General features: G+C 47.3%; 2 pseudogenes across 1 annotated transcript in view; one reads left to right on the top strand and one right to left on the bottom strand.

The window, feature by feature from the left end:
• Positions 1–25,362, bottom strand: part of LOC149344925 (uncharacterized) — a 141,015-nt pseudogene that overhangs the window by 54,323 nt on the left and 61,330 nt on the right. The window lies entirely within an intron of this gene.
• Positions 15,391–15,630, top strand: LOC149344927 (U2 spliceosomal RNA; annotated as a pseudogene).

Below are 25,362 nucleotides of genomic sequence, written 5' to 3'. Positions count from 1 at the left end.
AACTGCCCATTGGAACGAACTGCCCATTGGAACGAACTGCCCTTTGGAACGAACTGCCCTTTGGAACGAACTGCCCTTTGGAACGAACTGCCCTTTGGAACGAACTGCCCATTGGAACGAACTGCCCTTTGGAAGGAACTGCCCATTGGAACGAACTGCCCATTGGAACGAACTGCCCTTTGGAACGAACTGCCCATTGGAACGAACTGCCCATTGTAACGAACTGCCCTTTGGAACGAACTGCCCATTGGAACGAACTGCCCATTGGAACGAACTGCCCATTGGAACGAACTGCCCATTGGAACGAACTGCCCATTGGAACGAACTGCCCTTTGGAACGAACTGCCCATTGGAACGAACTGCCCATTGGAACGAACTGCCCTTTGGAACGAACTGCCCTTTGGAACGAACTGCCCATTGGAACGAACTGCCCTTTAGAACGAACTGCCCATTGGAACGAACTGCCCTTTAGAACGAACTGCCCATTGGAACGAACTGCCCTTTAGAACGAACTGCCCATTGGAACGAACTGCCCTTTGGAACGAACTGCCCTTTGGAACGAACTGCCCATGAGTCTCTCAACCAACTCATCTGGTGCCGCTGCCTTAAGACAACATTTATGAGTGTGAATGCATTGATGACAGCAACTAATGATGCTATGGCCTACTACAATGATAGCAATTCTGCATGAAGAGCTGTTCTGGAGGCCCTTGGAATTGTTCCAAGTGTATTTTGTAATACTGCCTTTCAACAAGATGGACAAAGAGCATTTTGACAGGGCAGAATTCCATGACTGCTGAGAGCAAGGAAAGATGACAGGTAAAACTAAAAAGGGTTTTGGAGACACCTGCAAAGAAGTCAGCAGTGAAGTGTAATCTGCTGAGGCATTTTGAGCATCCATGTGAACAGGGATCGCGACGGGAGCTCGGTAGCACCGCAGCTCTTAATTTTCTATCCGTGTTTTTCTAGCTTTTCCCCACCATGGGGCTTATTAACACCTCTATAACTTAAGCTAGACATCCCAACCGTCTTAACGAGACGATGGAGGGTGCCCCATCAGGCCTCTGAACTTAACGCTGCCGCTCTGGCAGCGTCGGCTGCTCATGTATGCTGAAGCAGCTATATGCCGAAGCAAGCAAAATAATCGAGCTGCAAGACCCGGCTCGACAGCTTGTCACCGCTGGCCCACGCCCGCTCACCCCCCAAGACCCCTGCGGGCATGCCAGAACCAACTCATGACAGCCCCCGGACCTCAACACCATCCACAGTAATAACCATCCCTGTGGAGGCTGGAGAGAAGAGCTCTATTCTTCTCCTGCAAGATGGAGCAGAGCCTGCCTGTGAAGGCATCTCCCCTGCCCACGGCTACAACCCAAGCCACACAGCATCGTTGCTGGACACCGATTTGGACAGCTCTTTCGTGCTGCCCAAAATCGTGCCTCCAACAACGAGCAGCAACAGCGCGTCCCCCGAGGAGCAGCGGGGGTCGCAAACACCGGCGCCACTGCGACGCCAGCGAAACCAGACCGGTTCTTCGGCCCACGCAGCTCCGGCAGAGAAGCGGCAGCAGTAAGCTTCGCCACCCGCTCTCCCTCCAGCTAAGGGCGCCCGGAAGGCAGTGCGCAGCTCCACTGCGAGCAAAAAAGCTACAAAAAAGACCAAGAAATCCAAGCGCGGAATGCCTAAACTAAAGAAACCACCTCGGCCCCCCCCCCCAGGCATCCCCCCCCCCACTGCGGAAGGGGCTCAGAAAAGTGAGCTGGCCACAACAGCGCAAGTGGCCCTCGCCTCTCCCACCGGCAGCAGCACCGCGCTCCCTGCAACCCCGACAGTGGGTTATGGTGGCTAGAAGGGGTAGGTGACGCGAGCGCACATTCCACCGCTTGGAGAAAATGTGCCTCCGCTTCATGCCACCGCCAGTAGTGGCCGCTGTGGCGCTGCTGTCAGCTCTTCGATGCATTCTCTCCTGCGCACGCCGGCGCGTTCTGTCTCATTTGCTTGTGGATGCTGCTTGAGCTGTGCTGCTATTTATCACTCACTTACCGAGTCTCTTCTCTTCCCGGATTTGTTTGGCGTCGTTTTTTCATAGTGGTGAAAGCGCTAGTATGTGCGTGGACGTACTTTTCTGTATATCTCTTTAGATATTTGCTTTTCAATGAGCTGCGGTGCGTGGACAGGATGAGAGCATTAATTGTGGCAATGACTTCAATGTGTGCTTCTGATGCACTAAGGCCACGCAAGTCCTATGAAAAGTGCATCAAAATCTTTTTGACCTATATGGACTCATGGGAAGAGATGACAGGGTCACAGTGGCGGCTACCTTAGCCAGGGCACAAGTGAAGGACTTCGCGTCACACTTTCAAGCACCCTGGCTCTTCTCGCCTATATGACAACAAAACTGAACTATCGCTACCTGATGACGTCAAGGCTGAGCCAGGACCAGGTAGGGGTGCAGCGATCATCCCACCCCAACACAGTTTTTAATTTCGGTAAATTGCCTGGCCTTCCAGAACCTTGCAAATTCACCAAGTCATGGAAATGTTCCCACTGGATTTCTTAACAGCCTCATCGGGTCTGATGGTGTAAAGAAGGTGAAATGTCAGAATAAGAGTGACCAGCTTCTTGAGGTGGGAGACCTCACTGAGGCAAATGAGGAGCTGAAAGATTGTGGCATTGAACATGAATCTCTCATCACACATGCCAGTGATTCGAGGCTGATATTTTATATCGCCGGATATGTGGCGAAGAAATGCATCACTGGCACAAAATGTGAAGAGTGTTGTTGCAGGCAACTCCTCAGTCTCAAGGACGGAACTGCTCCAGACGCAGCATGTCTGACCAGTGCAGTTGACCAAGGCGGTCTTGTATTTCCATCGCCCAATCTAAATGCCCTTGTGACATCCCTTGAAAACACCTTTACTCGCTGTTTTAGTGAACGGGAAGTACGCAGGGAGAGCCTTTTGGACTTGGTGTCTCTTCTTCAAATGACTAAACTGCAGCTGGTTAGTTGCCATGAACATAGTACAACTGTGACAAACAAAGCGATCAAGTTCCATGTTCTTACCAGACTACACTTCTACCTCAAGACGCAAAATTCACGGTGAAAAGAAAGGCAGGAGAGAATGAAACTGTTGAAAGTGAGGCGTGTTCTTTAATGCGCTATTTGGCTGTGAGCACTTTTGCCTGGAAATTGTTTTTATGCTGCCTGTATTGAATGTATAATGAAGCCTTCAGCTACCTCCACACTTTGATATTTCTCTTTTCTTCTTTTGCATGCTTGTCCTTTAGTGCAATAAAGAAACTTTGTTTATGCATGAGAGTTTTTGTCAATAAAACTGCAATTGCTCATCTATTTAAATATCGTTTTACATTGCTCGTTTATGTTCAGTAAAAGGGGGAGCATTTTCTCGAGATAATCTGGACAAATTTTCGCTCTATCGCTTTAGACGCACCGAAAACACGCATGAAATGATAGAATACAAATTATCCTGGCGCCAATGTACTGTGTAGTGTAGGTGCACATTAACGAAAGCCAAGTCGTCTAAATTCTCCGGTGCCATCGACTGCAGCGTCCCTCATAGCTTGAGTCGCCAATCAGAAGCGAGCGAGCCGTGCTGTTGTGGCGCCACCTGTGGCATATGCTAAGAATCATAATGTATGGGCTCCGTGACCCGCACGCCGTAAATCTCAGACACGCACGCCGTAAAATCTCAGAGGCCATTTAAAGTCAAGGGGGCTGTTTTTGTTAAGCCTTCCCACACTGCCACCGAGACGTTCGACGACGATGGAAGCGTTTTTAGAAACTGTACGCGATTATCCCTGCCTATACAATAAATCGCACATCGATTTTAAAGACCTGCGCGCAAACCGCTGGCACATTATTGGGCAGCAATTTGGGATGACAAGTGAGTAATTGGTGAAATTTTCTTAATGTTTCGGGAACATGTGTGAGCATGTCATTGTGTTTGTATACCATGCAGGCGAGCAGGCAGCGGGGAAGTTCAAAAATTTCCGCAACCGCTGGCTGAAAGTAGCGCTCGAGAAGAGGAAGGCATACAAGAGTGGTGCTCCTGGCAGAGACGGGAAACCGAAAAGCGATTGGACATATTACCATCTGCTTGACAGTTTCCTGCGGCAAACTCCGCACTACGCCGAAAAGTAAGATGCACTTGTGAAGTGTGGTTCACCTGTTCCCGCTCGCCCAGGGACCTCATCTGGTGCATATAGTGGGAATATCTGCTCCCTGGGTAAATGTATGCTCGCTAGTGCATGGGTGCATTTGCTACCGTATTCAGAAATGCGACTTAGCTTTGCCGTGGCTCACGTGAACGGCTGACGCGCCGAAGGAAACGAAATGACCCTCCCGGGCATGTTCATTACATACGATTCTTGATCTTATGTTGATCAAGTCCAGTCGCGGAATTAATTTCTGAATTCGGCCGCTCTCTTATCATGTTCAAGAATGGTGCTGTATTGTTCGATACATTGAAGAGGCAAGTGCCTGGAACTGCTGCTCATTGCGCCGCCGTCACACTGAGCTCGTCCAACTCCTCCCGCGCATCGACTGCGATGTTTTCGCATTGCAGGAAACATACGTGCGCGCGGAGGAGGTAAAACTACCGGGTTACATTGGCTACAGTGGGCCGTCAACCTGCAACGTGGCATCGTGCGACGCAGTACCGTGCAGCATTGCGTCACATCGCGTGGACTGCCCACGCACGGCCATCTATGTGTGCAACACGCTACCGCACGTTGTGGTTACGGTCGACGACCTGGTGAGCGAGGCAGTCGAATGCTGCGCGGTGATTGTTCGCGTCCGGAACACAGACACGGCCGTGGCGAGCGTTTACGTCCGCCCAAACATCCCGTGGGACGCGGACTTCATGTGCAAACTGACCGACTGTCTGGGCAGGGACGCAGTGATCTGTGGGGACTTCAATGTTCAGAACACTCACTGGGGGTGCAGTGGAACATCCCGACGTGGCCGCATGTTACTCGCGTCGTCGCAGGCGGCACGCCTGCACGTGATCAACACAGGCTGCCCCACGCATGTGCAACGAGTGGGTCGCCACAGCGCGATTGACCTCTCGCTCGTCACAAGCAGCTGTGCGTACGAGTGGGAGTGTGACGCGGACACGCAGGGCTCGGACCATTACCCGATCACCCTCACCCCGTCCTATTTGACCGTGCGGGCAAGTGGTGCTATAGTGTGGTGAAGTGGTCGCGGTTCCGCGATCTGTGCTCCACTGCGGCTCCTCCCAGCACGGACTACTTCTCCCACGTGGCCGATTGTGCGCGCAGTGCGACAACACGCTGCACCGCTCCAACCGGCACCCCGGCCCCGGACATTAAACTCCTCAACCTCCGGGCTGCAAGAAGGAGAGCACAGCACCGAGCTCTTTGCACCCGCAAGCCCGAGCACTGGACGCTTTATAATCGTCTAGACGTGGGCTGCTGTTAGCGCGGCAGGCCGCGTTAGCGCGGGGGCTCCGAAAATACGGATTATGACGAAGAGCCCGCTAGCTTCAAGTGCATTATTATAAAGTGATAGTGGCCGTCGCCATCTCAAGGCAATGGGAGGGTATCGATGGCTGAAAGGCATTTGTTTTCGTGAGATTGAAGAAAGATGAAAGAGCACGCACCTATGACCATGACTATATATAGGCAGTCGGCCACTGCCATGTTTAGATATGGGAGAGGGATATGAAAGAGGGAGAGAAAAGGGTACGGTGAAGGCGCGAACTTCTGAGCCTACCCTTTTTTATCTTCCCAGTAATTGGTGAATAGGCCGATCCCGTAGGCAGTGTAATGTCGGGCAAACACGTGGAGCGAGGCACTGTTACTATGCATTACTTGGTCCAGCGCTTTCCATCCATCATGCCGGCCGGCGTACAATGCGTGTTTCCCGTGTCTATTCGCTGGTTCGAAGTCGCCGCCGTGATTTCCATTGCCTCAAGGCGTGAGGGTGCGTCAGCAGCCTTGCTAAAGTTAGATTGCTGAATGAGATTTAAAAATGAATTGTGTAATTGATGTGCATCTTGTGCTTCCAATCTCCTTTAAAAATCTGCATAACAGGAGAGATAAAGCAGTGAAACGAGTGTACGATAAATCTTTCTCGCCTGTATGTCGCAACCATGACTCTTAGAGCACTATTAAACTGCTTCGTATGGGAGCCGGTAACTCACTTCTGTGTTAAGCACCTCTTCCTTTTTTTTTTGTAGGCGGCACTGCCGGCAGGCAAAGTACAAGTGACGGCGCCTCACATCTACACTTGCACGGACGGAACGTTTGTTTTTGCTGGCAGCCTAAACGAAGTCATCAGAGTGTCCTCAGGCAGCCTGCAGCGTGCATTAATTATTTGTCTTCTCATCTATTATGTCACGAACTTGGAGTATCCCTCTGCGTTTTCACAATTCTTTTTCTGGTGCAAAAAATAGTGCTGCCGGGGGAAATTATTCCTAGGGGCCTTGTTTCAGCATGCCTGAGGAAGTTCCTGACTGTTTTGAATAAGATATTGTAAAGCTGTGGAGCTTGCCGCGAAGGTTTGTTAGTAATCTTTGCAGAGCCAAAGTCTGGCCCGTTCTCATTATGTATATTATTTTCAAGCAGTGAGGTTCAATAAAACAAATTGTGCCTCATACCATTTGTTCCTTTTTACATGTGCACAACAGCGGCTTAACATTGAAGCGCGCATTTTACTCCTGCGCAGTACAGTTATCTTCAACTTGGACGGGTCGAAGACTTATTTGCTGAAACATTAACCCGCCATAGTGGTTCGAACCTCCATGGGATCTCAGCTACTGAGCCAGAGGTCTTATGTTCGAACCGAGCCGCGTTTCGGAGGTGAAACACAAGGGCGTCAGTGTGCATGAATGCATAAACTTAAAGAAGAAAATGAGAGTTAACATGTAACCTGTGAAGTGCTAAGATAGGATGAAGGTTGCGACGTAACTTGCAAAATATTCACAGCTGACGGTAAGATTGAGGGTTATCGCTTAACCTTTAAATTTCTCAAAAATGAGAGCAACGCTGAGGGTTACAGCGTAACCTGCATCCAGTTCATGGCCGACACTAAATTCAAAGGTACAGTGTAACTGCTAAAACGTATGCGGTACGCTGTAACTCTGAAAATTATCGGTGCACAAATTTGTGAAAGTGTGCACCTATATTAAGGGTTGCCGGGATTAGAGTGTAGAAAGCAACCGTGACCTATACTATAGAGGTATTATATCTAGGTTATAGAAAACCTACAAATTAGAATCATACAAATTTTAAAAATGTATGCCTTTAATAAAGAGGGCAATTTTAAGAGTGTAGTAGAAAGGCATATATGGGACAATTTATTAGCGATTCTTTCATGTACAAGCATGTTTGAAGAGCCCTGCACGCCACGTCAGCTGCTGTGGTTGAGAATCCTTACCATCTGCTGAAACGTAAACCACGCCCGAAAAAATAGTTGGAGTGTTTCGTTCAGGAACAGCCTAATCCACCGTGTACCAAACACAGCAAAATCCCAAAATGCTGTACCAACAACAGTAGACAAATTCTCCAAAATAATTTATCAAAGCTTCTAAATAACTACAGTAGGTTAGGCAACGATATTACGAAATTAACCCTTTCCAAGTTTGAAAAGTTGTTCAAAATCTAATGTACATTCTGGAACGATATTTCTTGTCTCCGTGCATATGCGTGTGGGCTGTTTAGAACCTTGTCTATAAATATTTGTTTGCCTATACTCACATAGTAATACATTCGCCAACGGAATTTTTGGACCCCAAAAATTCGGACTTGCTGCATATTTAAGACATCCACCAGGCACCGTCGGCTTTCCCATGGAAGACTGTATATAGCAACTACTAATAATTCGGACAAATTGCACATGAACAGTTCGATATTTCGGACAAAAATTGGCACCTTCAAGTCATTTCGCAACAACTTTCCGCTGCAATGGCACCATGCGGGGCACAGCTGGCACCCGCATTACAGTGGCTAGAATTGCAAAGTGTAATGAGCGGCATGAAGCGCCTACGAGGTGCACTGAAGCCCATGAGGGGGCGCACGCTGCTGCTTGCACATCGGCGGATCCAAGTCACGCCGGCTCTGCTGCACGCCGTCCGCTGCTGACCACTCGGAAGTCACGCTCATTTCTTTTTGTGTTGCAGCAACAGGGAAGTCTGTATGCGTACTCATGCCTCGTAAACAGAGTCATTGTTTCGTGCCAGGATGCACTACAGGCTACAAGTCTTGCACAAAGGCTACAAGTCTTGCACAAAGAAACTGTCGTTGTTTGGGGTTCCGAAGGATCAGGCTGGGTTGGCGAGATGGCAGCGAGCTATTCCACGTACTGACAAGAAACTAAGAAAACTTAGCCGTGTGCGAGCTGCACTTCAATGAGAGGTATATATCCCGCCACTTTCAGCACACCGTGAACAGTAAAATTGTCCAGATTCATAAGGATAGGCATCTCTTGCACCCGGGAGCTGTGCCCACACAAATTCCTAATCTTCCACATTACCTGTCAAATAAGCTGCCTACAAGCAGGAAACGCCCAGCGAGGACTCCAGCTTCTGCTCCACCTAGCAACAAGAATGCGGGAGAGGAGTTTTCACCAGTTGGTGCCGAGACCGAAAGCCTCTCCAGCTCAGTTTTATTCGAGGACTAGGCTCTGCCGTCAGCAGCACGGGGAAAGCATACGTTAAGTGTTTCCCCTCTGACTGTGGCTTACAGCGTGTGTCGCACTGCGGTGGATAAGCACATCTAGTTCACAGAAAAGTTAGTTTTGTTTTCACGGGAAGAGGGCAGTGTGACGCATGAAGTTTTTGAGTGCAGCTGTTGAGATAAATTTGAACCTCAGGTGGCTTGACATCACCACCACTGTGCCTGCTTGGGCAGCCCAGCGCTTTTTCTAACGCAAGCGACGTCACCGAGCGCAGAAGTTGACTTGCTTGTCTGTTTACTCCTCTCCTCGATGCCACCAGTGCCATCTGGCGTGGTGAGAAAGAAGTGTAGAGTTACAGGTACGCTATGGCAGATGGTGCCTCAAGGTGTCGGTTGGCTCCTATGGAGCTCGCACCGAGTGCAGCTGTCACCAGTCATGACTCCGCTTCCCCCCTTGCTCTCTCTGCTATAGCCATCTTTCCTCCTCCGCTGCACGCTCAACACCCAGCCTTGGGAATGGGCGCCTAAGAGCTGCACTCTAAGAAAAGATTAGAAAACTCACCACTGCAATGACTGTGTAGGGTTGCTAATAGAGCCTTTCAGTGCAGCTTAGGGGCACCATTCCTGGCCACGGTATGCCGTGCACTGCTAACTCATATGCCCTGAAGCATACATTTTGTCTTCAACTCCGAGCAATGATTCTTTTCTTTTTACTGCAGTACGATTTGTCGATTCTGTCCAGCAATTCATCCATGAGGTGCCCTCCGCCTTACTCAGAGTTCAACCTTACAGATAGGAGATCCATGCAAAACCAAAGATAAAACTCACTCAACCCTTGACCCCAGTTTAATGCTTGAAGTGTGCATTAGGTTCTTCATGATCAACTCTGCTGGAGCATTTGAGAGGCCTGAGCTGGCAGGACAACTGCCCTACCGCGTTTGGCTGCTCATGCCAAGCTCAGCCTGCCAAGATGCCTGCGATGGTTGGGCTGTCCTCAGAAGACCGTTCAAAATGAAACCTGTTCTACTGAACCTTAAATGCAGTTCAAAATTAGTAGATAAAGCACTACGTTGTCACACACACACGCACAGGATATCTTCTTCAATATACATATTCTAGTGAAGATAAACTACTCAAAGCGAGTGAACGCATTTGTTCTTTCAAAGACAGCGCATACAATGCTTATTAAGGCTGATTCTCTGTTCTATCCATGGCCACTATTCTCATATAGAAGAAATGACCTACATTATGTGATATCAAAATGCATACATGAAATGCCATTTGCATAGGTGATATTGTCAAGCAGCTTGAAACTTGGTTTTGTGATTTTTTTTTCACAAAGTGCATGTGTATGCTTATGCAAAAAATAGGAGGAGGCTTGCCTGTAGAGAAGTGAAACACTTTGGTCAGTTCAACTGTGCTCGTTGGAGTTGAGCAAGACATGGAGTTTGTTGAAATTTGTTTTCGTTGGTTTATGCTTATGGTGACATGTTTGTATGAGGCTAATAAAGTATTCAGCATTTGGCGGAGATTCAGTTTTCTTTATTATGTAGGTGTTCAGTGACTGGCTTGAAGAAAACTTGCCAACATTCTCTGAGTACATACAGCCTGTGCTTCAAGGGAAGGCTCTTCCTGAAATGATGTATAAGAGCCAGTGCCGCCAGCTTTGTGCTGAAGTCTCATTGTTTCTTGAGTGAGCTATTTTTATATTTTAACGAATTGAATAATATAGTGCTAAGTTACTTCTTAGGATCTTACTTTATGTTTACTTTTTGAAGTGGAACTGGCCACATAGACAGCGGAAATAAAGCTGAAAGACAGTGGAAGTACAAAGCCCTTGGGGATGCCCTCGTGAACAAATATCCAAATTGCAAATGGGAGCCTCCTAAGCCAGGCACCAGGACTGAGTACACACAAACTGCTATTCATGTAAGCATGCCATGACATATTTATTTATATTTTTAAAGATGTGAACGTGCATGATGCTGAGGGAAAATATTCAAGTGTCCATAGAAGAACGCAGTGTCCTGGACTCGAAAGTAAGAAAAAAAGAAAAATCGGTGGAGTGATCAGACTAGAAAATGTGATATAAGGTAGGGAGAAACAGCAGACGAAAGTTTCGGTTCAAGTTAATGGCGAAAGGATCTTTGCTGAAACTAAAATATAGATAATGCAATGTATTATAGGGAAGAAACTGGCTCCTGACCAAATTGTTATGCACATAGTGCACTGTATTGAGCTCCATTTCCTTGCGTTTGAGTGACTACATCCTGAAACGGGTTGCTCTCTTTTGTTAATTTTTTGCATGCTCATTTTTTGTTGTTTTATGCAGAGTGTGTCCATGCGTGTAGACTGTCCCTTCTGAGAAAGATGCAGCGGCACCGACAGAAAAAAAAGAATTCCTCTTTGTGTGGAGGAGTGCAGCCCTTTGGGAATTTTGAATTTCATGTGTGACAAATCCTGACAATTCGATGTTCTTTATATTTTATGTACCGTATTTTTAGGTATATAAGACGTGGCTTTTTTACCAAAATCTTGCTGGTGCGTCTTATACAAGGGTGCGTCTTTCGTTTTTTTTGCGACTTCAGAAATTACTCAGGTTCATGTTCAAGCTTTTTTCATTGAAAAATGAGTTGAGTTGAGTTGAGTTTTATGGCGCATAAGCGACTGAGGCTATCATGCGCCAAGCTCAGGGTATGAAAACTGCTTTATTTACATGTTATTCAAAAGTATAAACGAACGGCGGTGTAAAGGGCCTAAAAAGTTAATTCATGCAACCTAGTAAAAATATAAGACAAAAATTTAAAAGTGACTTATGGTAAAAGCTTTAAAGAGGGCATCGAAAAATGATCACTACCAAATACACGGTTGTAACACGGTTACTACTTCAATACGGGGAACCACCGTGCACAACTTTTTTTAGTTGGACTTTATCATGACACCGCGGGGATGACGACTTCCGGGATCACAAACACGGGGCCGTTTCGAAGGCCCCAAGAGAAAGTAATGTGAAATGCCAAAAGATGGCGACAATCGCGCTTCTCGCCATTGTCAAGAATAGCCGAGACAAGGCCGCGTTCTTTTTTAGTCACCCTTTTCAACCTTGTTTGCTCTGTGTACGTAGTGTGAAGAAAATGTTTTAGTCGCGTTGCCTTCAGAAATGGGCAACTTTTTGATAGCGCATCCGAAGATGAAGACTTCGAAGGTTTTAAGTAAAAATAAAATGTTGTTCTGAACATAAGGAGTTTTTTTGTTTTTCTTTCTTTTTTGGTAAAACGTGGGCGGGTATGGCGTGAGTGTTGCCTTTTTCGATCACTTAGCGTTGCTTAACAACTTCTCACAGGTACGGTGCATTTAGTGATGGTCGCGCCGCAAGCGTGTTTAATTAAGCCTCACGAGCCTAACTGAGTAAATTGGGGTGCGTCTTATGCATCAACTTTTTTAATGACGGCCTGCATATTTAGCGGGTGCGTCTTATGCAGGCGTGCGTCTTATACACCAGAAAATACGGTAGTTTGATTTCGGAGGGGATTTTAATATATGTCTGTCTTTTTATGTTCTAGTTACTGGCCTCAAGTGACATACAACATTGAGAGGGTCACGTGCCTCCTGAAAGTCACCTTCCAAGACCGCTACCAGAACTATGTTGACCCGTTGCCAAGTTATCTCTTGGTAGAAGATATCCTAAGTATAAAATTATTGTATATCAACCTAAATTGTAATATTCCTTGGTAAATCAACTGCTTGTCCGGAATGGCGCAGAGCAAATTTAAAAACCCAGAAAAGGAAAACTGATATTATTTTGTATTGAAGGCAGCAACATCATAATTAAATTTTATCTAGCCAAACACTGTCAGGGTTTAAAAAGAAAACCGAGGTTTAGCCACATGACTTTTACTCCAAAAGCATTTCTTAAGCAGCTATGCATTCAAGTGTAATAAACCACTTTTTTATTTTCTTGGTTCTATACAGCTTTGTGCTGAGGTACGACTGCGTTTTGATAGCACAGTGGATGATTTGGAACTGAGGCTGAAGAAAGCTGTGCGAGTTTTCTCAGAGAAACACGGCCATGAAACCTCACTGGCGGACATTTGACGTCACTCACAAGGTTCAGTGGATCACTCTTTAATTACCGAGGTAAGTTAGCAAAATTTCTGTCTTGTGTTTGCATAACTGTATTCAATAACAACAACCAATAGACATGTTAATTAGTGGCCATGTATGAAATGCAGCGTAAAAGTTAACATGGAATTCAGGTAATTCTATGAAATTTGTTGAAAACTCTTGAATTTTCGCTCTGAACCCTGCTAGCATGAACACTGCAAGTTCTCTTAAAAGTATGCAAAGCATGAACAATGGCTACTGCAAGAAAAGAAAAACAGCAAATGGCTTATTTTTTCTCAGTAAAAAAAAAAAGATATCCCTGTGTCGTTAAGGAGTAAGGGGAGCATAAGCATAGTGCATGGGAAACATATGGATTTAGTAATTCGATTCTCATCGGTCTTCGGCAATTCTAATTACAGACTGTGCTGCGTACAGCTGTACAATTTACAGCACCTCATATATACGCACACGAGAACCAGTCTTGGATATATGGAGGAACCGAAGCAGAAGTCATCCATTTGAAAAAGAAGAACATTGAGCGGGCCGTCATCATATGCTTGCTGGTGTACTACTTGAAAAACCTCACCTACCCGCAAGCATTTTCACAAACTCTGATTCTGGTTCAGAAAATCCTGCAGCCTGAAGATCAAATCCCACGTGGTATGATCTCAAACCGTTTGAAGTGTTTTTTGGCACCCTTAAAGAAAAAGAATGTTTTGTAATCCAGACTATCAGCAAAGATTGCTCAAGCAGAGAAGGTTTAGAAGTAGCCATGTGATTTTTTTTTTATAGCAGAAAACTTCTCAGTTGCCGGGAGTTTAATATAATGAGTGTATATTTTATGATTTGAATAAAGTGCTTATTTCATATTTCAGTTTGTTTTGTATCTGCGCAAAGGTTTGAGAACCTATGCAATTGCATGTGTCCTGCATTTGCGTCTGCTGAATAAGTTCACTATTCCATCTGCAGCCCACAGGATATATCATATACAGCCCCCGTCAAAAGTATACAGCCCAAGGGGTTTGCTTGTGAAGCATGCAGCATGTCTCGTTATACATCCTCGGCGACCGCCATCTCTCAAAAGAGGAATGGCTTCATGTCCTCTGTCGCCTCAAGTTTTGGACTGACAGACGTGCTGGGGAGCCCCGCTAAACAGCTTAGAAGCAGACCCCTTGGGCTGTATACTTTTGATGGGGGCTGTACATCAGAACATTACATGTCTATGGGTGAGGAAAGTAACTGACCACTGTAGCCAAAAAAGGCATGGCTAACTTAACTCTTTCTTTGATTTATGGGTATTAATCATATTTATTGGATGCAGTGAAATATACAGTTCGCCACAGATGGGGTACAAAACCCACAACCTCTGCATGTCCTATACGATGCTTTCAGTTGAATGTGAGAGCTCTTTAAACATGCAGGTGAAGGTTGTGGGTTTGTATTCCATGCAGCAGTGGTGTGCTGTATTTATCTTAAAGGTTAAATTTAAAGGTTTACAGGAATACTGTGTAAACTTCAAGTTTAAGAGGTTTTCACATACCTATAGGTAGACGGATACAAGACTCTAAAATGTATGCCTTCAATAAAGGGTACACTTTTAGAGGCTGCAAGCTAACCTTTGTGTTAAAAGTGCTTGTGTGACCTATACTACAGAGGTACGATATCTAAAGGTTATAGAAAACCTGTAAATTAGAAGCATACAAATTTTAAAAATTTGTAGCCACAAATTTGTAGCCAGCGGCCACATTAGATCTAGATTACTTCATTCTAATGAACCATCCATGAAAACAACACGAAACTATATATTCACCACGTTTTTCCTTTGTTCGCAGTGCACCACTTGTCCCGCCCGTCAGGAGTGCTACACTGAACGTGGAGAGCATCACCCTTTATTTCTAAAATGGGTGGCGCAACTGAACGCGCAGGTAGGTAACACCCACATTTTGTTATTTCTTTCTTTAAAAGGGGACCATTTTAAGAGTGCATGCCGTGCATTGCTACCACAGGCGACCTGAAAAAATTGTATTTTCTCTTCAACTCAGATCATTTCTTTTTACTGCAGTACGATTCGTTGATTCTGCCCAGCAATTCATCCATGAGGTGCCCTCCGCCTTACTCAAGAGTTCAACCTTGCAGATAGGAGATCCATGCAAAACCAAAGATAAAACTCACTCTACCCTTGACCCCAGTTTAATGCTTGCAGTGTGCAATAGGTTCTTTATGATCAACTCTGCTGGAGCATTTGAGAGGCCTGAGCTGGCAGGACAACTGCCCTACCGCGTTTGGCTGCTCAGGCCAAGCTCAGCCTGCCAAGATGCCCGCCACAGCTAGGCTGTCCTCAGAAGACCGTTCAAAATGAAACCTGTTCTACTGAACCTTAAATGCAGCGCAAAATTAGCAGATAAAGGACTACGTTGTCACACACACACTCCAAGGCGAAGCAGTTGTTCTAGGTCTCAAGGCTGTACCCAGATGGAGTGGCAATGTTGGAAACAACACCCTAGTTCAATAGCACGAGTACGCAGACAGCACATGAGGTCTTCAACATATCTGTTTTACAAATAGACAGGATAAAATGGGTTGTTGACCACAAACATTCTGAAGAGGTATTTTACAAGCACAATTAGGTCTGCCTCTGCAGTATAGTCAGAAGATCATGTGTATCTGTTCTTCATGATCACTGATATCCCGCACTGCTCGCTTCACACCTGAAGAATGTTATTGCCAGCTTATTTATTATCTGATATGACCCGATTGGGGTTGTTGATGTTAAGGAATTTTTGCAAAATGGCGTAGCGATGGAGCTTGCTCCTGCTGTGTCGCGTATTGTCCCGATATTGCACTATAGTCGGGTGCAGCCCATGCTCCTTACTGGGGGCAACATTATAATCAAGTCAGATATGCACTTAAGTGAAATATTCGCTGGTCCTATATGACTGTGCGGAAGGAGTACGAAGACACTCATTTTGATTGCGTGCCAGACTGATTTTCGGCGCATAGGCGAAAAAATTGTATTCTGATCTTCTATCACTTGAAAGGACTCCAGTGTTTGCCCTGCTGCAGAGAACCAGATGCGACTGCGTCACAACTAGGGCACTAATTCAAATACTGCAGCAAATTACACCAAATACTTTGCTCCTGACCTCAGTCATGGACTGTGAGGAGACTGACTCTGGCCCTGAGACAACTAGACATAGTAGACAAAGAACTACGTTGCGCAAATCATACACTCCAAGGCGAAGAAGCATTTGTTCCAGGACTCAAGGCTGTACTCAGATGGAGTGGCAATGTTAGCAACAGCAGCCTAGTTCAGCAGCATGAGTACACAGACAGCACATGAGGTCATCAACATATTTGTTTTACAAATATACATGATAAAATGGGTTTTTGACCCAAAACATTTTGAAGAGGTATTGTACAGGCAGAATTAGATCTGCCTCAACAGTATTTTTAGCCCTTTCGCTGTCACAGACGTACCTTTACGTTTTTGCGCTCCCCCCCCCCCCCACAGTGTCACTGACGTACCAGTACATTCTCTATTGTGCGTTCAAAATTTCGTGCTTGGGCGCAAAGCTGGTGCTCTTGGACTAGCCGTGCCATCTGTTGAATCTTTCTACAAGTTCATATTTTCGGTATGTGTATTGAAGAGTACGGAGCGACTGCCACCCCACCCCTCTCTCTTTGCCGAGTGGCGCGGTCGCTCCACGTTCACCGGATCATGACGGGCGCGTGTGTGGTTATGGGTTCAAGGGTTGTTCTGCCATCTGCCGCTGTTTTGCAGGTTTTTATTTTTCTTCTGTCGCCGTGTGAGCTACGCCGCTTCAAGTTCAAGGGCATGCGCTGTTGCCTCTCCGAGAGTCAAAGAGACCGACACATGACTCGATCGCTGCTTTTGCTCTCTCGTCGCACCCTCGCTTGCGGCTAGCAGCAGCAAACATAAAGTCCCTCTAACTTTGTTTTAGCCTTTTTTCATCTCCCTCTCTCACCTTTATTACAGAGCGTCCCATTTCTCTCCGTTTTGCGAGCCACTGAAAGCGCACATTCACTGCGCGCGGTTACTTTCGGATATGGCTGACCGCGCAGGACCTTCGTCTGCGCATTGGAGCGGTGGCTCTTCCAATTCTGAATACGAGCCGAGCTCCGATTTGGACTCGGACACCGTCTCATCCGAGGAAGAGGCGAGTTCCACATCGTCAGATTCTGATGTTAAAACGGCGGGACCATCATCCCGGAAGCGTGCGCGGCAAGCGGAAACTATGTGCAAGAAAGGCGATTTCTCATCGACAATGTTTCCTTTCGACGCGTCACGTTCCGGATCGTCCGCAAGCGCAACTCTTCAACCGGATGCTCAAGAAGGTGACTATTTCAAACTGTTTTTTGATAAGCCAATTGTTTCACACATCGTGAGTGAAACGAATCGGTTCACGCGAGTGAAGACAAGCGCACAAGGAGTTGCACGCACGTCGCGGCTGAGAGCTTGGGTGGAGACGGATGTAGCAGAAATGTACTGTTTCCTTCCGGTCATTCTGCTGATGGGACTGATAAGAAAGAATGCCTTGCAAGACTACTGGAGCACAAGCCCTAAGTTGCACACGCCATTTTTTGCTCCCGTTTTTTTTTGTTGAACCGCTTTCTGCTCCTGCGGCTCCTCCATCTGAGCGACTCCACAGATATCACAGATCAGCTGAGAAACGTGCAGCCATTTATGGAAGCAATTCAGAGCAAGCCGAGTAGCCTACTGATTCCGCACCAAGACCTGTGCATAGACGAGTCTATGATACCATGGAAAGGGCGGCTGTCATTTCGGCAATACATTCCTTCGAAGAGGCACCGCTTTGGTGTCAAGTTCTTTGTTCTGTGCGATGTCAAAACCGGCTACATACTGAAATTCGTTGTGTACACTGGAGCCCCGACAAACATGACCATGGTCAAGGAATTGGAATTTTCCGGCTCTATCGTTCTAGAGCTCCTTCAAGACTACATTGGAAAAGGACATTCGCTATTTTTGGACAACTGGTACAGCAGTCCAGCATTATTCAACTGCCTTCAAGACAAAAAAACCAATGCATGTGGAACTATTCAGCCCAACAGGAAGGGGCTTCCAAATTTTTCCAAAAAGATGAAGAAAGGGGAATTGGAGTCATATTATACCAACAAGCTTCTTGCACTCAAATGGCATGACAAGAGAGATGTGCATGTCCTGACGTCCATGCACGATGCACGTCTGGAATACACAGGGAAGGTGGACAGGGTAACAGGCGAAAACAGGAGAAAGCCCGCATGTGTACTCGAGTACAATGCGAAGATGGGACTAGTGGACAAGACAGACACAATGATGAGTTTTGCAGAAAGTATTAGGAAGAGCCTCATGTGGTACAAGAAGTTTTTTTTTTTTTTTCATATCATGGACATGTGCCTTCTAAATGCCTTCATCTTATGGCGGGAAAATGGTGGACGAAAAACATTCAGTGAATTTCACTTGAATGTCGTGTATCAACTGATACAAGAGTTCCATAGTGCTAGGAAGAGAGGTGGAAAACGGAACGGCGATGACCCGACGAGGCTCACAGCACGACATTTTCCGCAGATGGTTCCTCCAAGCGAAGTCAAAGGGAGCCGCACCCAACAAAGGTGTCACGTGTGTGCAAACACTCTTCGAGGGCCAAAGAAAAAGAAAGACACCCGTGTTATGTGCGCTGAGTGCGACGAAGGCTTGTGCCTGGACCCATGTTTCAATATCTACCACACTCTCAAGAAGTATTGAGCAGTGTTTTTTTTTTTCATGTTATCCTCATTTATCTATTTATAGTCAGCCTGATGATGATGATGATGTTTACTAACAACTGCAGAACACTGAAATGTGCATATTCCATTGACTACATTACTTGTACACCAATCATAATCAAAAATAAATCGCTATGCTCATTCCCCGATATGCTCGTTCCCTGGAACCAAGCAGACACTGGCGGTGCGTCACGGGCAGAAACACCCAACAGCGAAAGGGTTAAAAAAGAACTCGCAGGAACAAACTGTTTCTAGAGCTTTCCCAGTGTCGGTCAGAAGAGGATTTGACTAAAGGATGAAGTTGAAAGGTTGACAGCTCATGCTGCCTGTGACGCTGCAAACAAGGGTGCATGCAGACTGCAATGCATAAGAGGGCGTTCACAGCACTGAGTGAGGGCACCCTTCAGAAGCAGAAAGGTCTTTCTCATTAAGTGCCAACTGTGACCACACTGCCTTCATAAAATAAGGCAGGGTACAATGAGGCTCACACCCTGAGCAAGAGCTGGCTATGCTATCACAGATTAGAGACAGAACACACGGAAAGAGTGCACTCAGTACTATGTAGAATTGCATGCAGGTCTGCACACATGGTTACTGTCACGAACACTTCCTCGCTGCATTCCTCTGGCAGGTCTCCCAGAAATCTTTGGAAAGCTGAAGAATGTCTATGATACAGGTCTTCCACTGGACACAAGGACTACCACACAAGCAACTCTAACACGAGTGTTCTCCTCGGACATATCTGCACTTTCTCTTTTCATCGGGCTTTTCCTTGAAGCAAACACTCGAAAGCTTGCTTAAGGCAAAAGAAAATAGCTCAGAGATGAAGCTGCAGCCATTTTACTATATTGCCGCGAATGTTTGTAGTGTTCACTCTTCAAAGCTGCCGACATGCCGCTATATCACTTAGTGATGCAAGACGTGCCTAGGTTTATTTTGATTTATCACATCCAGGCGGAGCCGATTCTATGTCGTTCCAGAGTGTTCTAGTAACTTTCCAAGCTTTATCTCGAAAGTTCGCTATCAGCTTTAAAAAGAGCACGGTCGAGAGCAGCGGGCAGCGGGCGACGACCGCTGAGCACGCTTGTTGCTACGCCGCCGCCGCTGAGTGATTCAGTTCTTTGCGGGCGCAAGTCTGCCCAAATAAATAGTTTCATTTAGAAGCGATTCTCGCTGTTTTCCTGTTCTCCGGACTCCAGTCACCACTACGTGACATCTGGTGGAGGTGCTGACCTGCTATCCAGCTATGCCCCTCACGATGGAACCTGGTGCACAGCCAACGCCCGTCGTGCTTCGCCAGCCCCGTGATCCACCGGCTTTTCGTAGAGAACCACACGAAGATGTAGAACACTGGCTGGACAAGTACGACTGTGTGGCAGCACTGAACGCCTGGGACAACAGCACTAAGCTCCGAAACATTTATTTTGCATTGGACGGCCCTGCCAGATTGTGGTTTTAAAATCACGAATCTTCCCTTACGGCCTGGGCGACCTTGAAGAAGCAACTGCTGGGTACGTTTACTAGCGTCGTACGCAAGGAAAGAGCGGAGGTCCTGCTGCAGTCAAGAATTCAATGCCCAAACGAGACTGTGACTGCGTATGTGGAAGACATGAAACGCCTCTTCAGGCGCGCCAACACTGACATCAATGAAGAAAAAAAGCTCTCCTTCCTGATGCATGGCGTAAAGCATCTCTTCGCTGGCCTGATCCGGGATCCTCCAAAAACCGTCGCCGAGTTCGTAGCTGAAGCTTCAACCATCGAAAAGACCCTTGACGCCCGGACCCGTCACTACAACCGACCACTTGAAGTGGTGTCGGCAAGCCCGCCAGAAGATACCCCAGCAAGCGGGAATAATCTTCGAGATCTAATACGCGAAATAGTTCGCGAAGAACTTCACCGACTGCTGCCACCCCCAACACAGCCGACGCAAGAGACTCAGGTGGCATAGCTCATGGACACCATCCGTGAAGAAGTACATCATGCACTTGGCTCCCCGTAACCAACGACACCAACGGAAGCTACAGCCATGACTTACGCTGCCGCACTACGCAGTCCTCCGCCTCAGCGAGGCCCCCCAAGCCCTCTTCGGCAGGCACCAGCTCTACAAGAACGATGGTTCCTAGCTCCCGCACGCCCAAATAACGAGCGACGCAACAGCTTTAGGAAATGCGATGAGTGGAGGACTCCCGACAACCACTCATTGTGTTTCCATTGTGGCCACGCCGGGCACATACTTCGCCACTGCCTGTACAGACTGATCGGCCTGCGAGGTTTCGCCATCGACGCCCCCCGACCACTCCCCGGCCAGCGACCACGGGAAATTGACGACTACCTGCGCAGAGGGGAATATCCGTCGTCAAGCCATCTTTCCCGCACACCGTCACCGTCCACCGCACGTTTTGCATCACCGGGCTGCACCTACGCCGCGGCTGTTCGAAGAAGGTCCCCTAGCCGCCGTAGGGGAAACTAAACAAAGCAACCTGTAGAGATCAGGTTGCTTGCCGAGGAAACGACGAAGATCCTCCAGCGACCACGCCGTGTGAAGACGCCGCACCTGCTACGCAGACGCCGCATGCAACGACAACCTCAACCCCGACGCGAACCACCTTCAAAACGGCGCTGCCATCAAGAAAAGCTTCGACCACACGCCCGACCCACGATGCACATACACTCCTTCGAAGCTACAGCGAGTGCTTCTCGTCATCACCGAAGGCCCGACAAACGCCGATTGCCAAGCATCGCATTATAACCGACCAGCATGCCCGACCTCTCCGCCAGAGCCCCTACCGAGTGCTGCCGCGAGAACGACAAGCCATCCAAGACCAAGTGGGAGAAATGCTGCGCGACAACGTCATTCACCCTTCAAAGAGCCCCTGGGCGGCGCCAGTTGTTCTAGTGAGAAAGAAAGACAAGACGGTGCACTTCGATTCTGCGTTGATTACTGCCGCTTGAACAACATCACAAAGAAACTAGACCAGCTCTGCAACAAAAATACTTCTCATCTAGGACCTCAAGAGCGGCTACTGGCAAATCAAGGTCGATAACAGAGATGGCGAGAAGGCCGAATTCATCACTCCAGACGGCCTCTTCGAGTTCAAGGTGATGCCATTTGGTCTCTGTTCCGCACCAGTGACATTTCAGCGAGTAATGGATACAGTGCTGGCAGGCCTGAAGTGGCAGATCTGTCTGGTATATATAGATGACGTCATTGTCTTCGCCTCGAACTTTGAGGAGCACCTGAAAAGGCTTCGAACAGTACTAGACGCAATCAAATCGTCCGGCCTAACATTGAGAGCAGAGAAGTGCCACTTTGCCTATGAAGAGGTGCTGTTTCTAGGCCACATCGTTAGCAAGGAGGGTGTACGCCCAGACCCGCAGAAAACAGCTGCTATTGCAATGTTTCCGCCACCGGCCGACAAGAAAGCTGTGCGCAGATTCCTTGGACTGCACGTGTATTACCGACTATTTTTTCACACATCGCCGAGCCACTGAAACCTGCCTTCCACTTTGATTGAGAGTGAAGCGTGGTGAAGTGGGCCTGATTGGCTGAAGACGACCACGAGCAGCCTACGGTTATCCCGAACATTGATAGCAACTCTTGCACTGAGGAGGAAAAGGTCCTTCAGGTGCTCAATGCAGTGACCTGCAGTGCACCAGAGCCACTGTTGGATATTGAGAACAGCAGCTCTTTATCCAGAGTACTTAGCGTAACAGCGTGGGTTCAGCACTTCCTGCGTAATAGTCAGAACCATTCTCAGAAAAGAGAGGGAGAGTTAACAGCAACAGAGCTGACACAGGCCGAGAAGTATTGGCTTCGAATGTCACAAATCACAAGCTTTTCGGAAGAAATAAGCGCCCTCAAGTAGTCAGCTACACTGGACAAGAAATCGCCAATCCTAACACTCAACCCTTTCCTCGACGCTGATGGCATACCGAGAGTTGGCGGCAGACTCCAGCATAGCGCCGAAGAGGACACAACACACCCCGCTATTCTTTCAGCCCACCGGTTCGCACAGTTGCTCATAACTCGAGAGCACAAGCGGTTGCTACATGCGGGAGTGCGAGACATGCTATGCCATCTTCGTGAGCGCTGCTGGGTACTTATAGCGAGGCAAGCTGTAAAATCCATAATCCAGCGCTGCCTACAGCGTCAGAAGCAAAGTTGCCGCCCAGCTGCAGAACCCATGGCCTCGCTTCCATCAGAACATGTCACAAAGGCTGACCCATTTCAGATCACAGGGGTCGATTCTGCGGGCCCGCTATTTTACAATGACAAAGGGACTGCACGCAAATGTTACGTAGCTCTTTTTACATGTGCAGTAACCAGAGCAATCCATCTCAAACTTGTCAGTGACCTGACATCAAACTCATTTCTCATGGCACTCACAAGATTTGTCTCCCGCCGAGGAATGATCAAAGTCATGTATTTGGATAACCTTTATAAGAATGTCTAAGGACCTCGCAAAGATGTTTCAAATGGGACAGGGAGCAGAAGTCCAAGCATACATCGGAGAAACTGGAATATCATGGAAATTCATTGTAGAGAGGGCGGCGTGGTAGGGTGGCTTTTGAGAAAGGATGGTGTGCACCGTGAAAACCTGCCTTCGCAAAACACTTGGAAGAAGCTGCCTCGATTTTGACAGCCTCCGCACAGTTCTAACAGAAGTCGAGGTGGTTGTAAATTCCCATCCCCTGACATACGTCCACTCGGATGCGGGGGAGCGAACGCCCCTAACCTCGGCTCATTTCCTTGTCGGACGGCGGCTCACAGCTTTGCCATCCACAGCGGCGGACACTTCTGTGGGGTCAACACGTGAAATACTGCGAGGGAAATGGAAGTACCGTGTCGCGCTGGTTGATTCATTCTGGAAACGATCGAGGCGCGAGTACCTTCTAGAACTGAAGTCCGCGCACTTAACAAGACCCACCCAGCAGCGAAGCGTCAAGAAATACGACATTGTGCTGCTCGGCGACGAGCGGACGCCCCGGCAAATGTGGATGATGGCGCGAGTCAGGGAGATCTTCCCAGGGAGAGACGGCAATGTACGCGCTGCAACATTTCCCTCCCGAACAAAAGGGAGCTTCGGCGACCAGTGCGGGCCCTTTTTCCTCTCAAACTCCAAGGCGAAGATGTCCCACAGACGGCCCAAATGAGCTGAAGCTCATTGCGGGGGAGGATGAAGAAAATAGGAGATGGTCCCCGAGTTTCGGAGCGCGGAAGGCAGAAAACAGGGCAGCATGCCGGCTTCCAGACAATGACGAGGTTCGCGCATCGGAGCCGCAAGATGCCACTGCCACTGCACCTCAAGGTCATGAGCCCGGCCGGGCCGAAGCTGCAGATGGCCTCTCATTTCAGTGCCCCCCCCCCCGCTTTCCTTCTCCCTCTTTTCCATCCATTTGTGTGCGTTTTTATTTTTCTTCCTTCCAGTGCTCTGTCACTATTGCAAATAAACCTCTAGTCTCAAAGCAGAACCTGTCGAGTGAGCGTCATTCTTCGGAGGCTCCTGCGTGTGCGGCCCCCGCTGTCCAAACAAGTCTACGCGCAGTATAAGAACACTACACTGCAAAAAAAATCCGTGAATGTTACGTACAAACTCTCCATAACAGAACAAACGCTTGCTCTGTTGCATATAAAATGGAGGGTCCATCCGTAACACATTCGTGAAGGTGGCTGGCCGTATTATGCATTTTCTGAAACATATTACACGCCGTAACTGTTGGCCCCCGGACTAGGCACCACATGACGTCCCATTTCCGATCTGTGTGGTTTACTCTTGTTCAACAATGTCCACAAACTAGCATGGCGAAAATGAGATTAACCCCATGTGCAAAGGTGAAGATCCGAGGGGGGGTGATAATCAAATTAGACCCAAGTGATACATAATGTTGCTTCAACGTTGAGGGATTGCTACAAATTGTGAGCAACATTAAATAACAAAGGACTTACTTTGCTATAACTTTAAAAGAAGGTTGACTTCATAAAAAAATATTTTCACCATGTCGCTAACCACATGACAGGGTAACAATTAATAAATGCATTTAATAAATAATTTAGAAATGCAGCATAATGAGGTCAAGAGTTAAAAAAAACATTTAGACACAGACAATGGTTAGACAACTTCTCTAAATTGAAACTGAACACCAGCTGAAAATACATTACAAACATGAAAGTGCACAAGGTGAAAGCCGAATTTCCGTCTGCCGTTTGATAAGGAAACGAACCACTGAGAAAGCCAAAAGCATGGGCAAACAAATTTGTGAATGCAGTGCAATGTAGCAGTCACATCTTTGCTACACAACCATCAATCAAAAACGCTAACTCCTTCACGGATAACAAAAGCACAGGCGCAACAAAATATTGCTCATTGCAATGTTCAATTTATTAGGTACCTATAGCCGGCCATTCATGCCTGGTCTTCCAGCGGATAAATGAAACGCTGCAAAAAAGCAGTGAGCAGCCATAATTGCTGTAGTGACAAGGAGGATGTGCACCGTCGGTGCTGTTCCCTCATCCTGAGTAGGAAATAATAGCTGTTTTTTCTGGAATGTACTCTGGAAGCATGAATTTCCTATCCACCTTTATTTAGCTTGCACTGACATGACCCATCATGAACTCTGCAGCTTTGACAAACATGCGGGCCAGCCAACAGCCGCAGAAGACTATAAAACCCTGCTAACTTGCAAAAAACCAGTGCTCAGAAAGAAAAATTATAAAAAAATGAGGAGTTCCTTATACGCACTATGTTTTATATGGTACTAAGAATGCGGCTAAGACATGGCATGAATATTGTTTTTTTCTGCTCAGTTACAAACTTT

The sequence above is a fragment of the Amblyomma mixtum genome, chromosome 5, assembly GCF_055824585.1.
Source record: "Amblyomma mixtum isolate Tamu chromosome 5, ASM5582458v1, whole genome shotgun sequence".
Classification (NCBI taxonomy): domain Eukaryota; kingdom Metazoa; phylum Arthropoda; class Arachnida; order Ixodida; family Ixodidae; genus Amblyomma; species Amblyomma mixtum.
The sequence above is the reverse complement of the archived record's forward strand: the minus strand, read 5'-3'. Positions and strand labels throughout refer to the sequence as shown.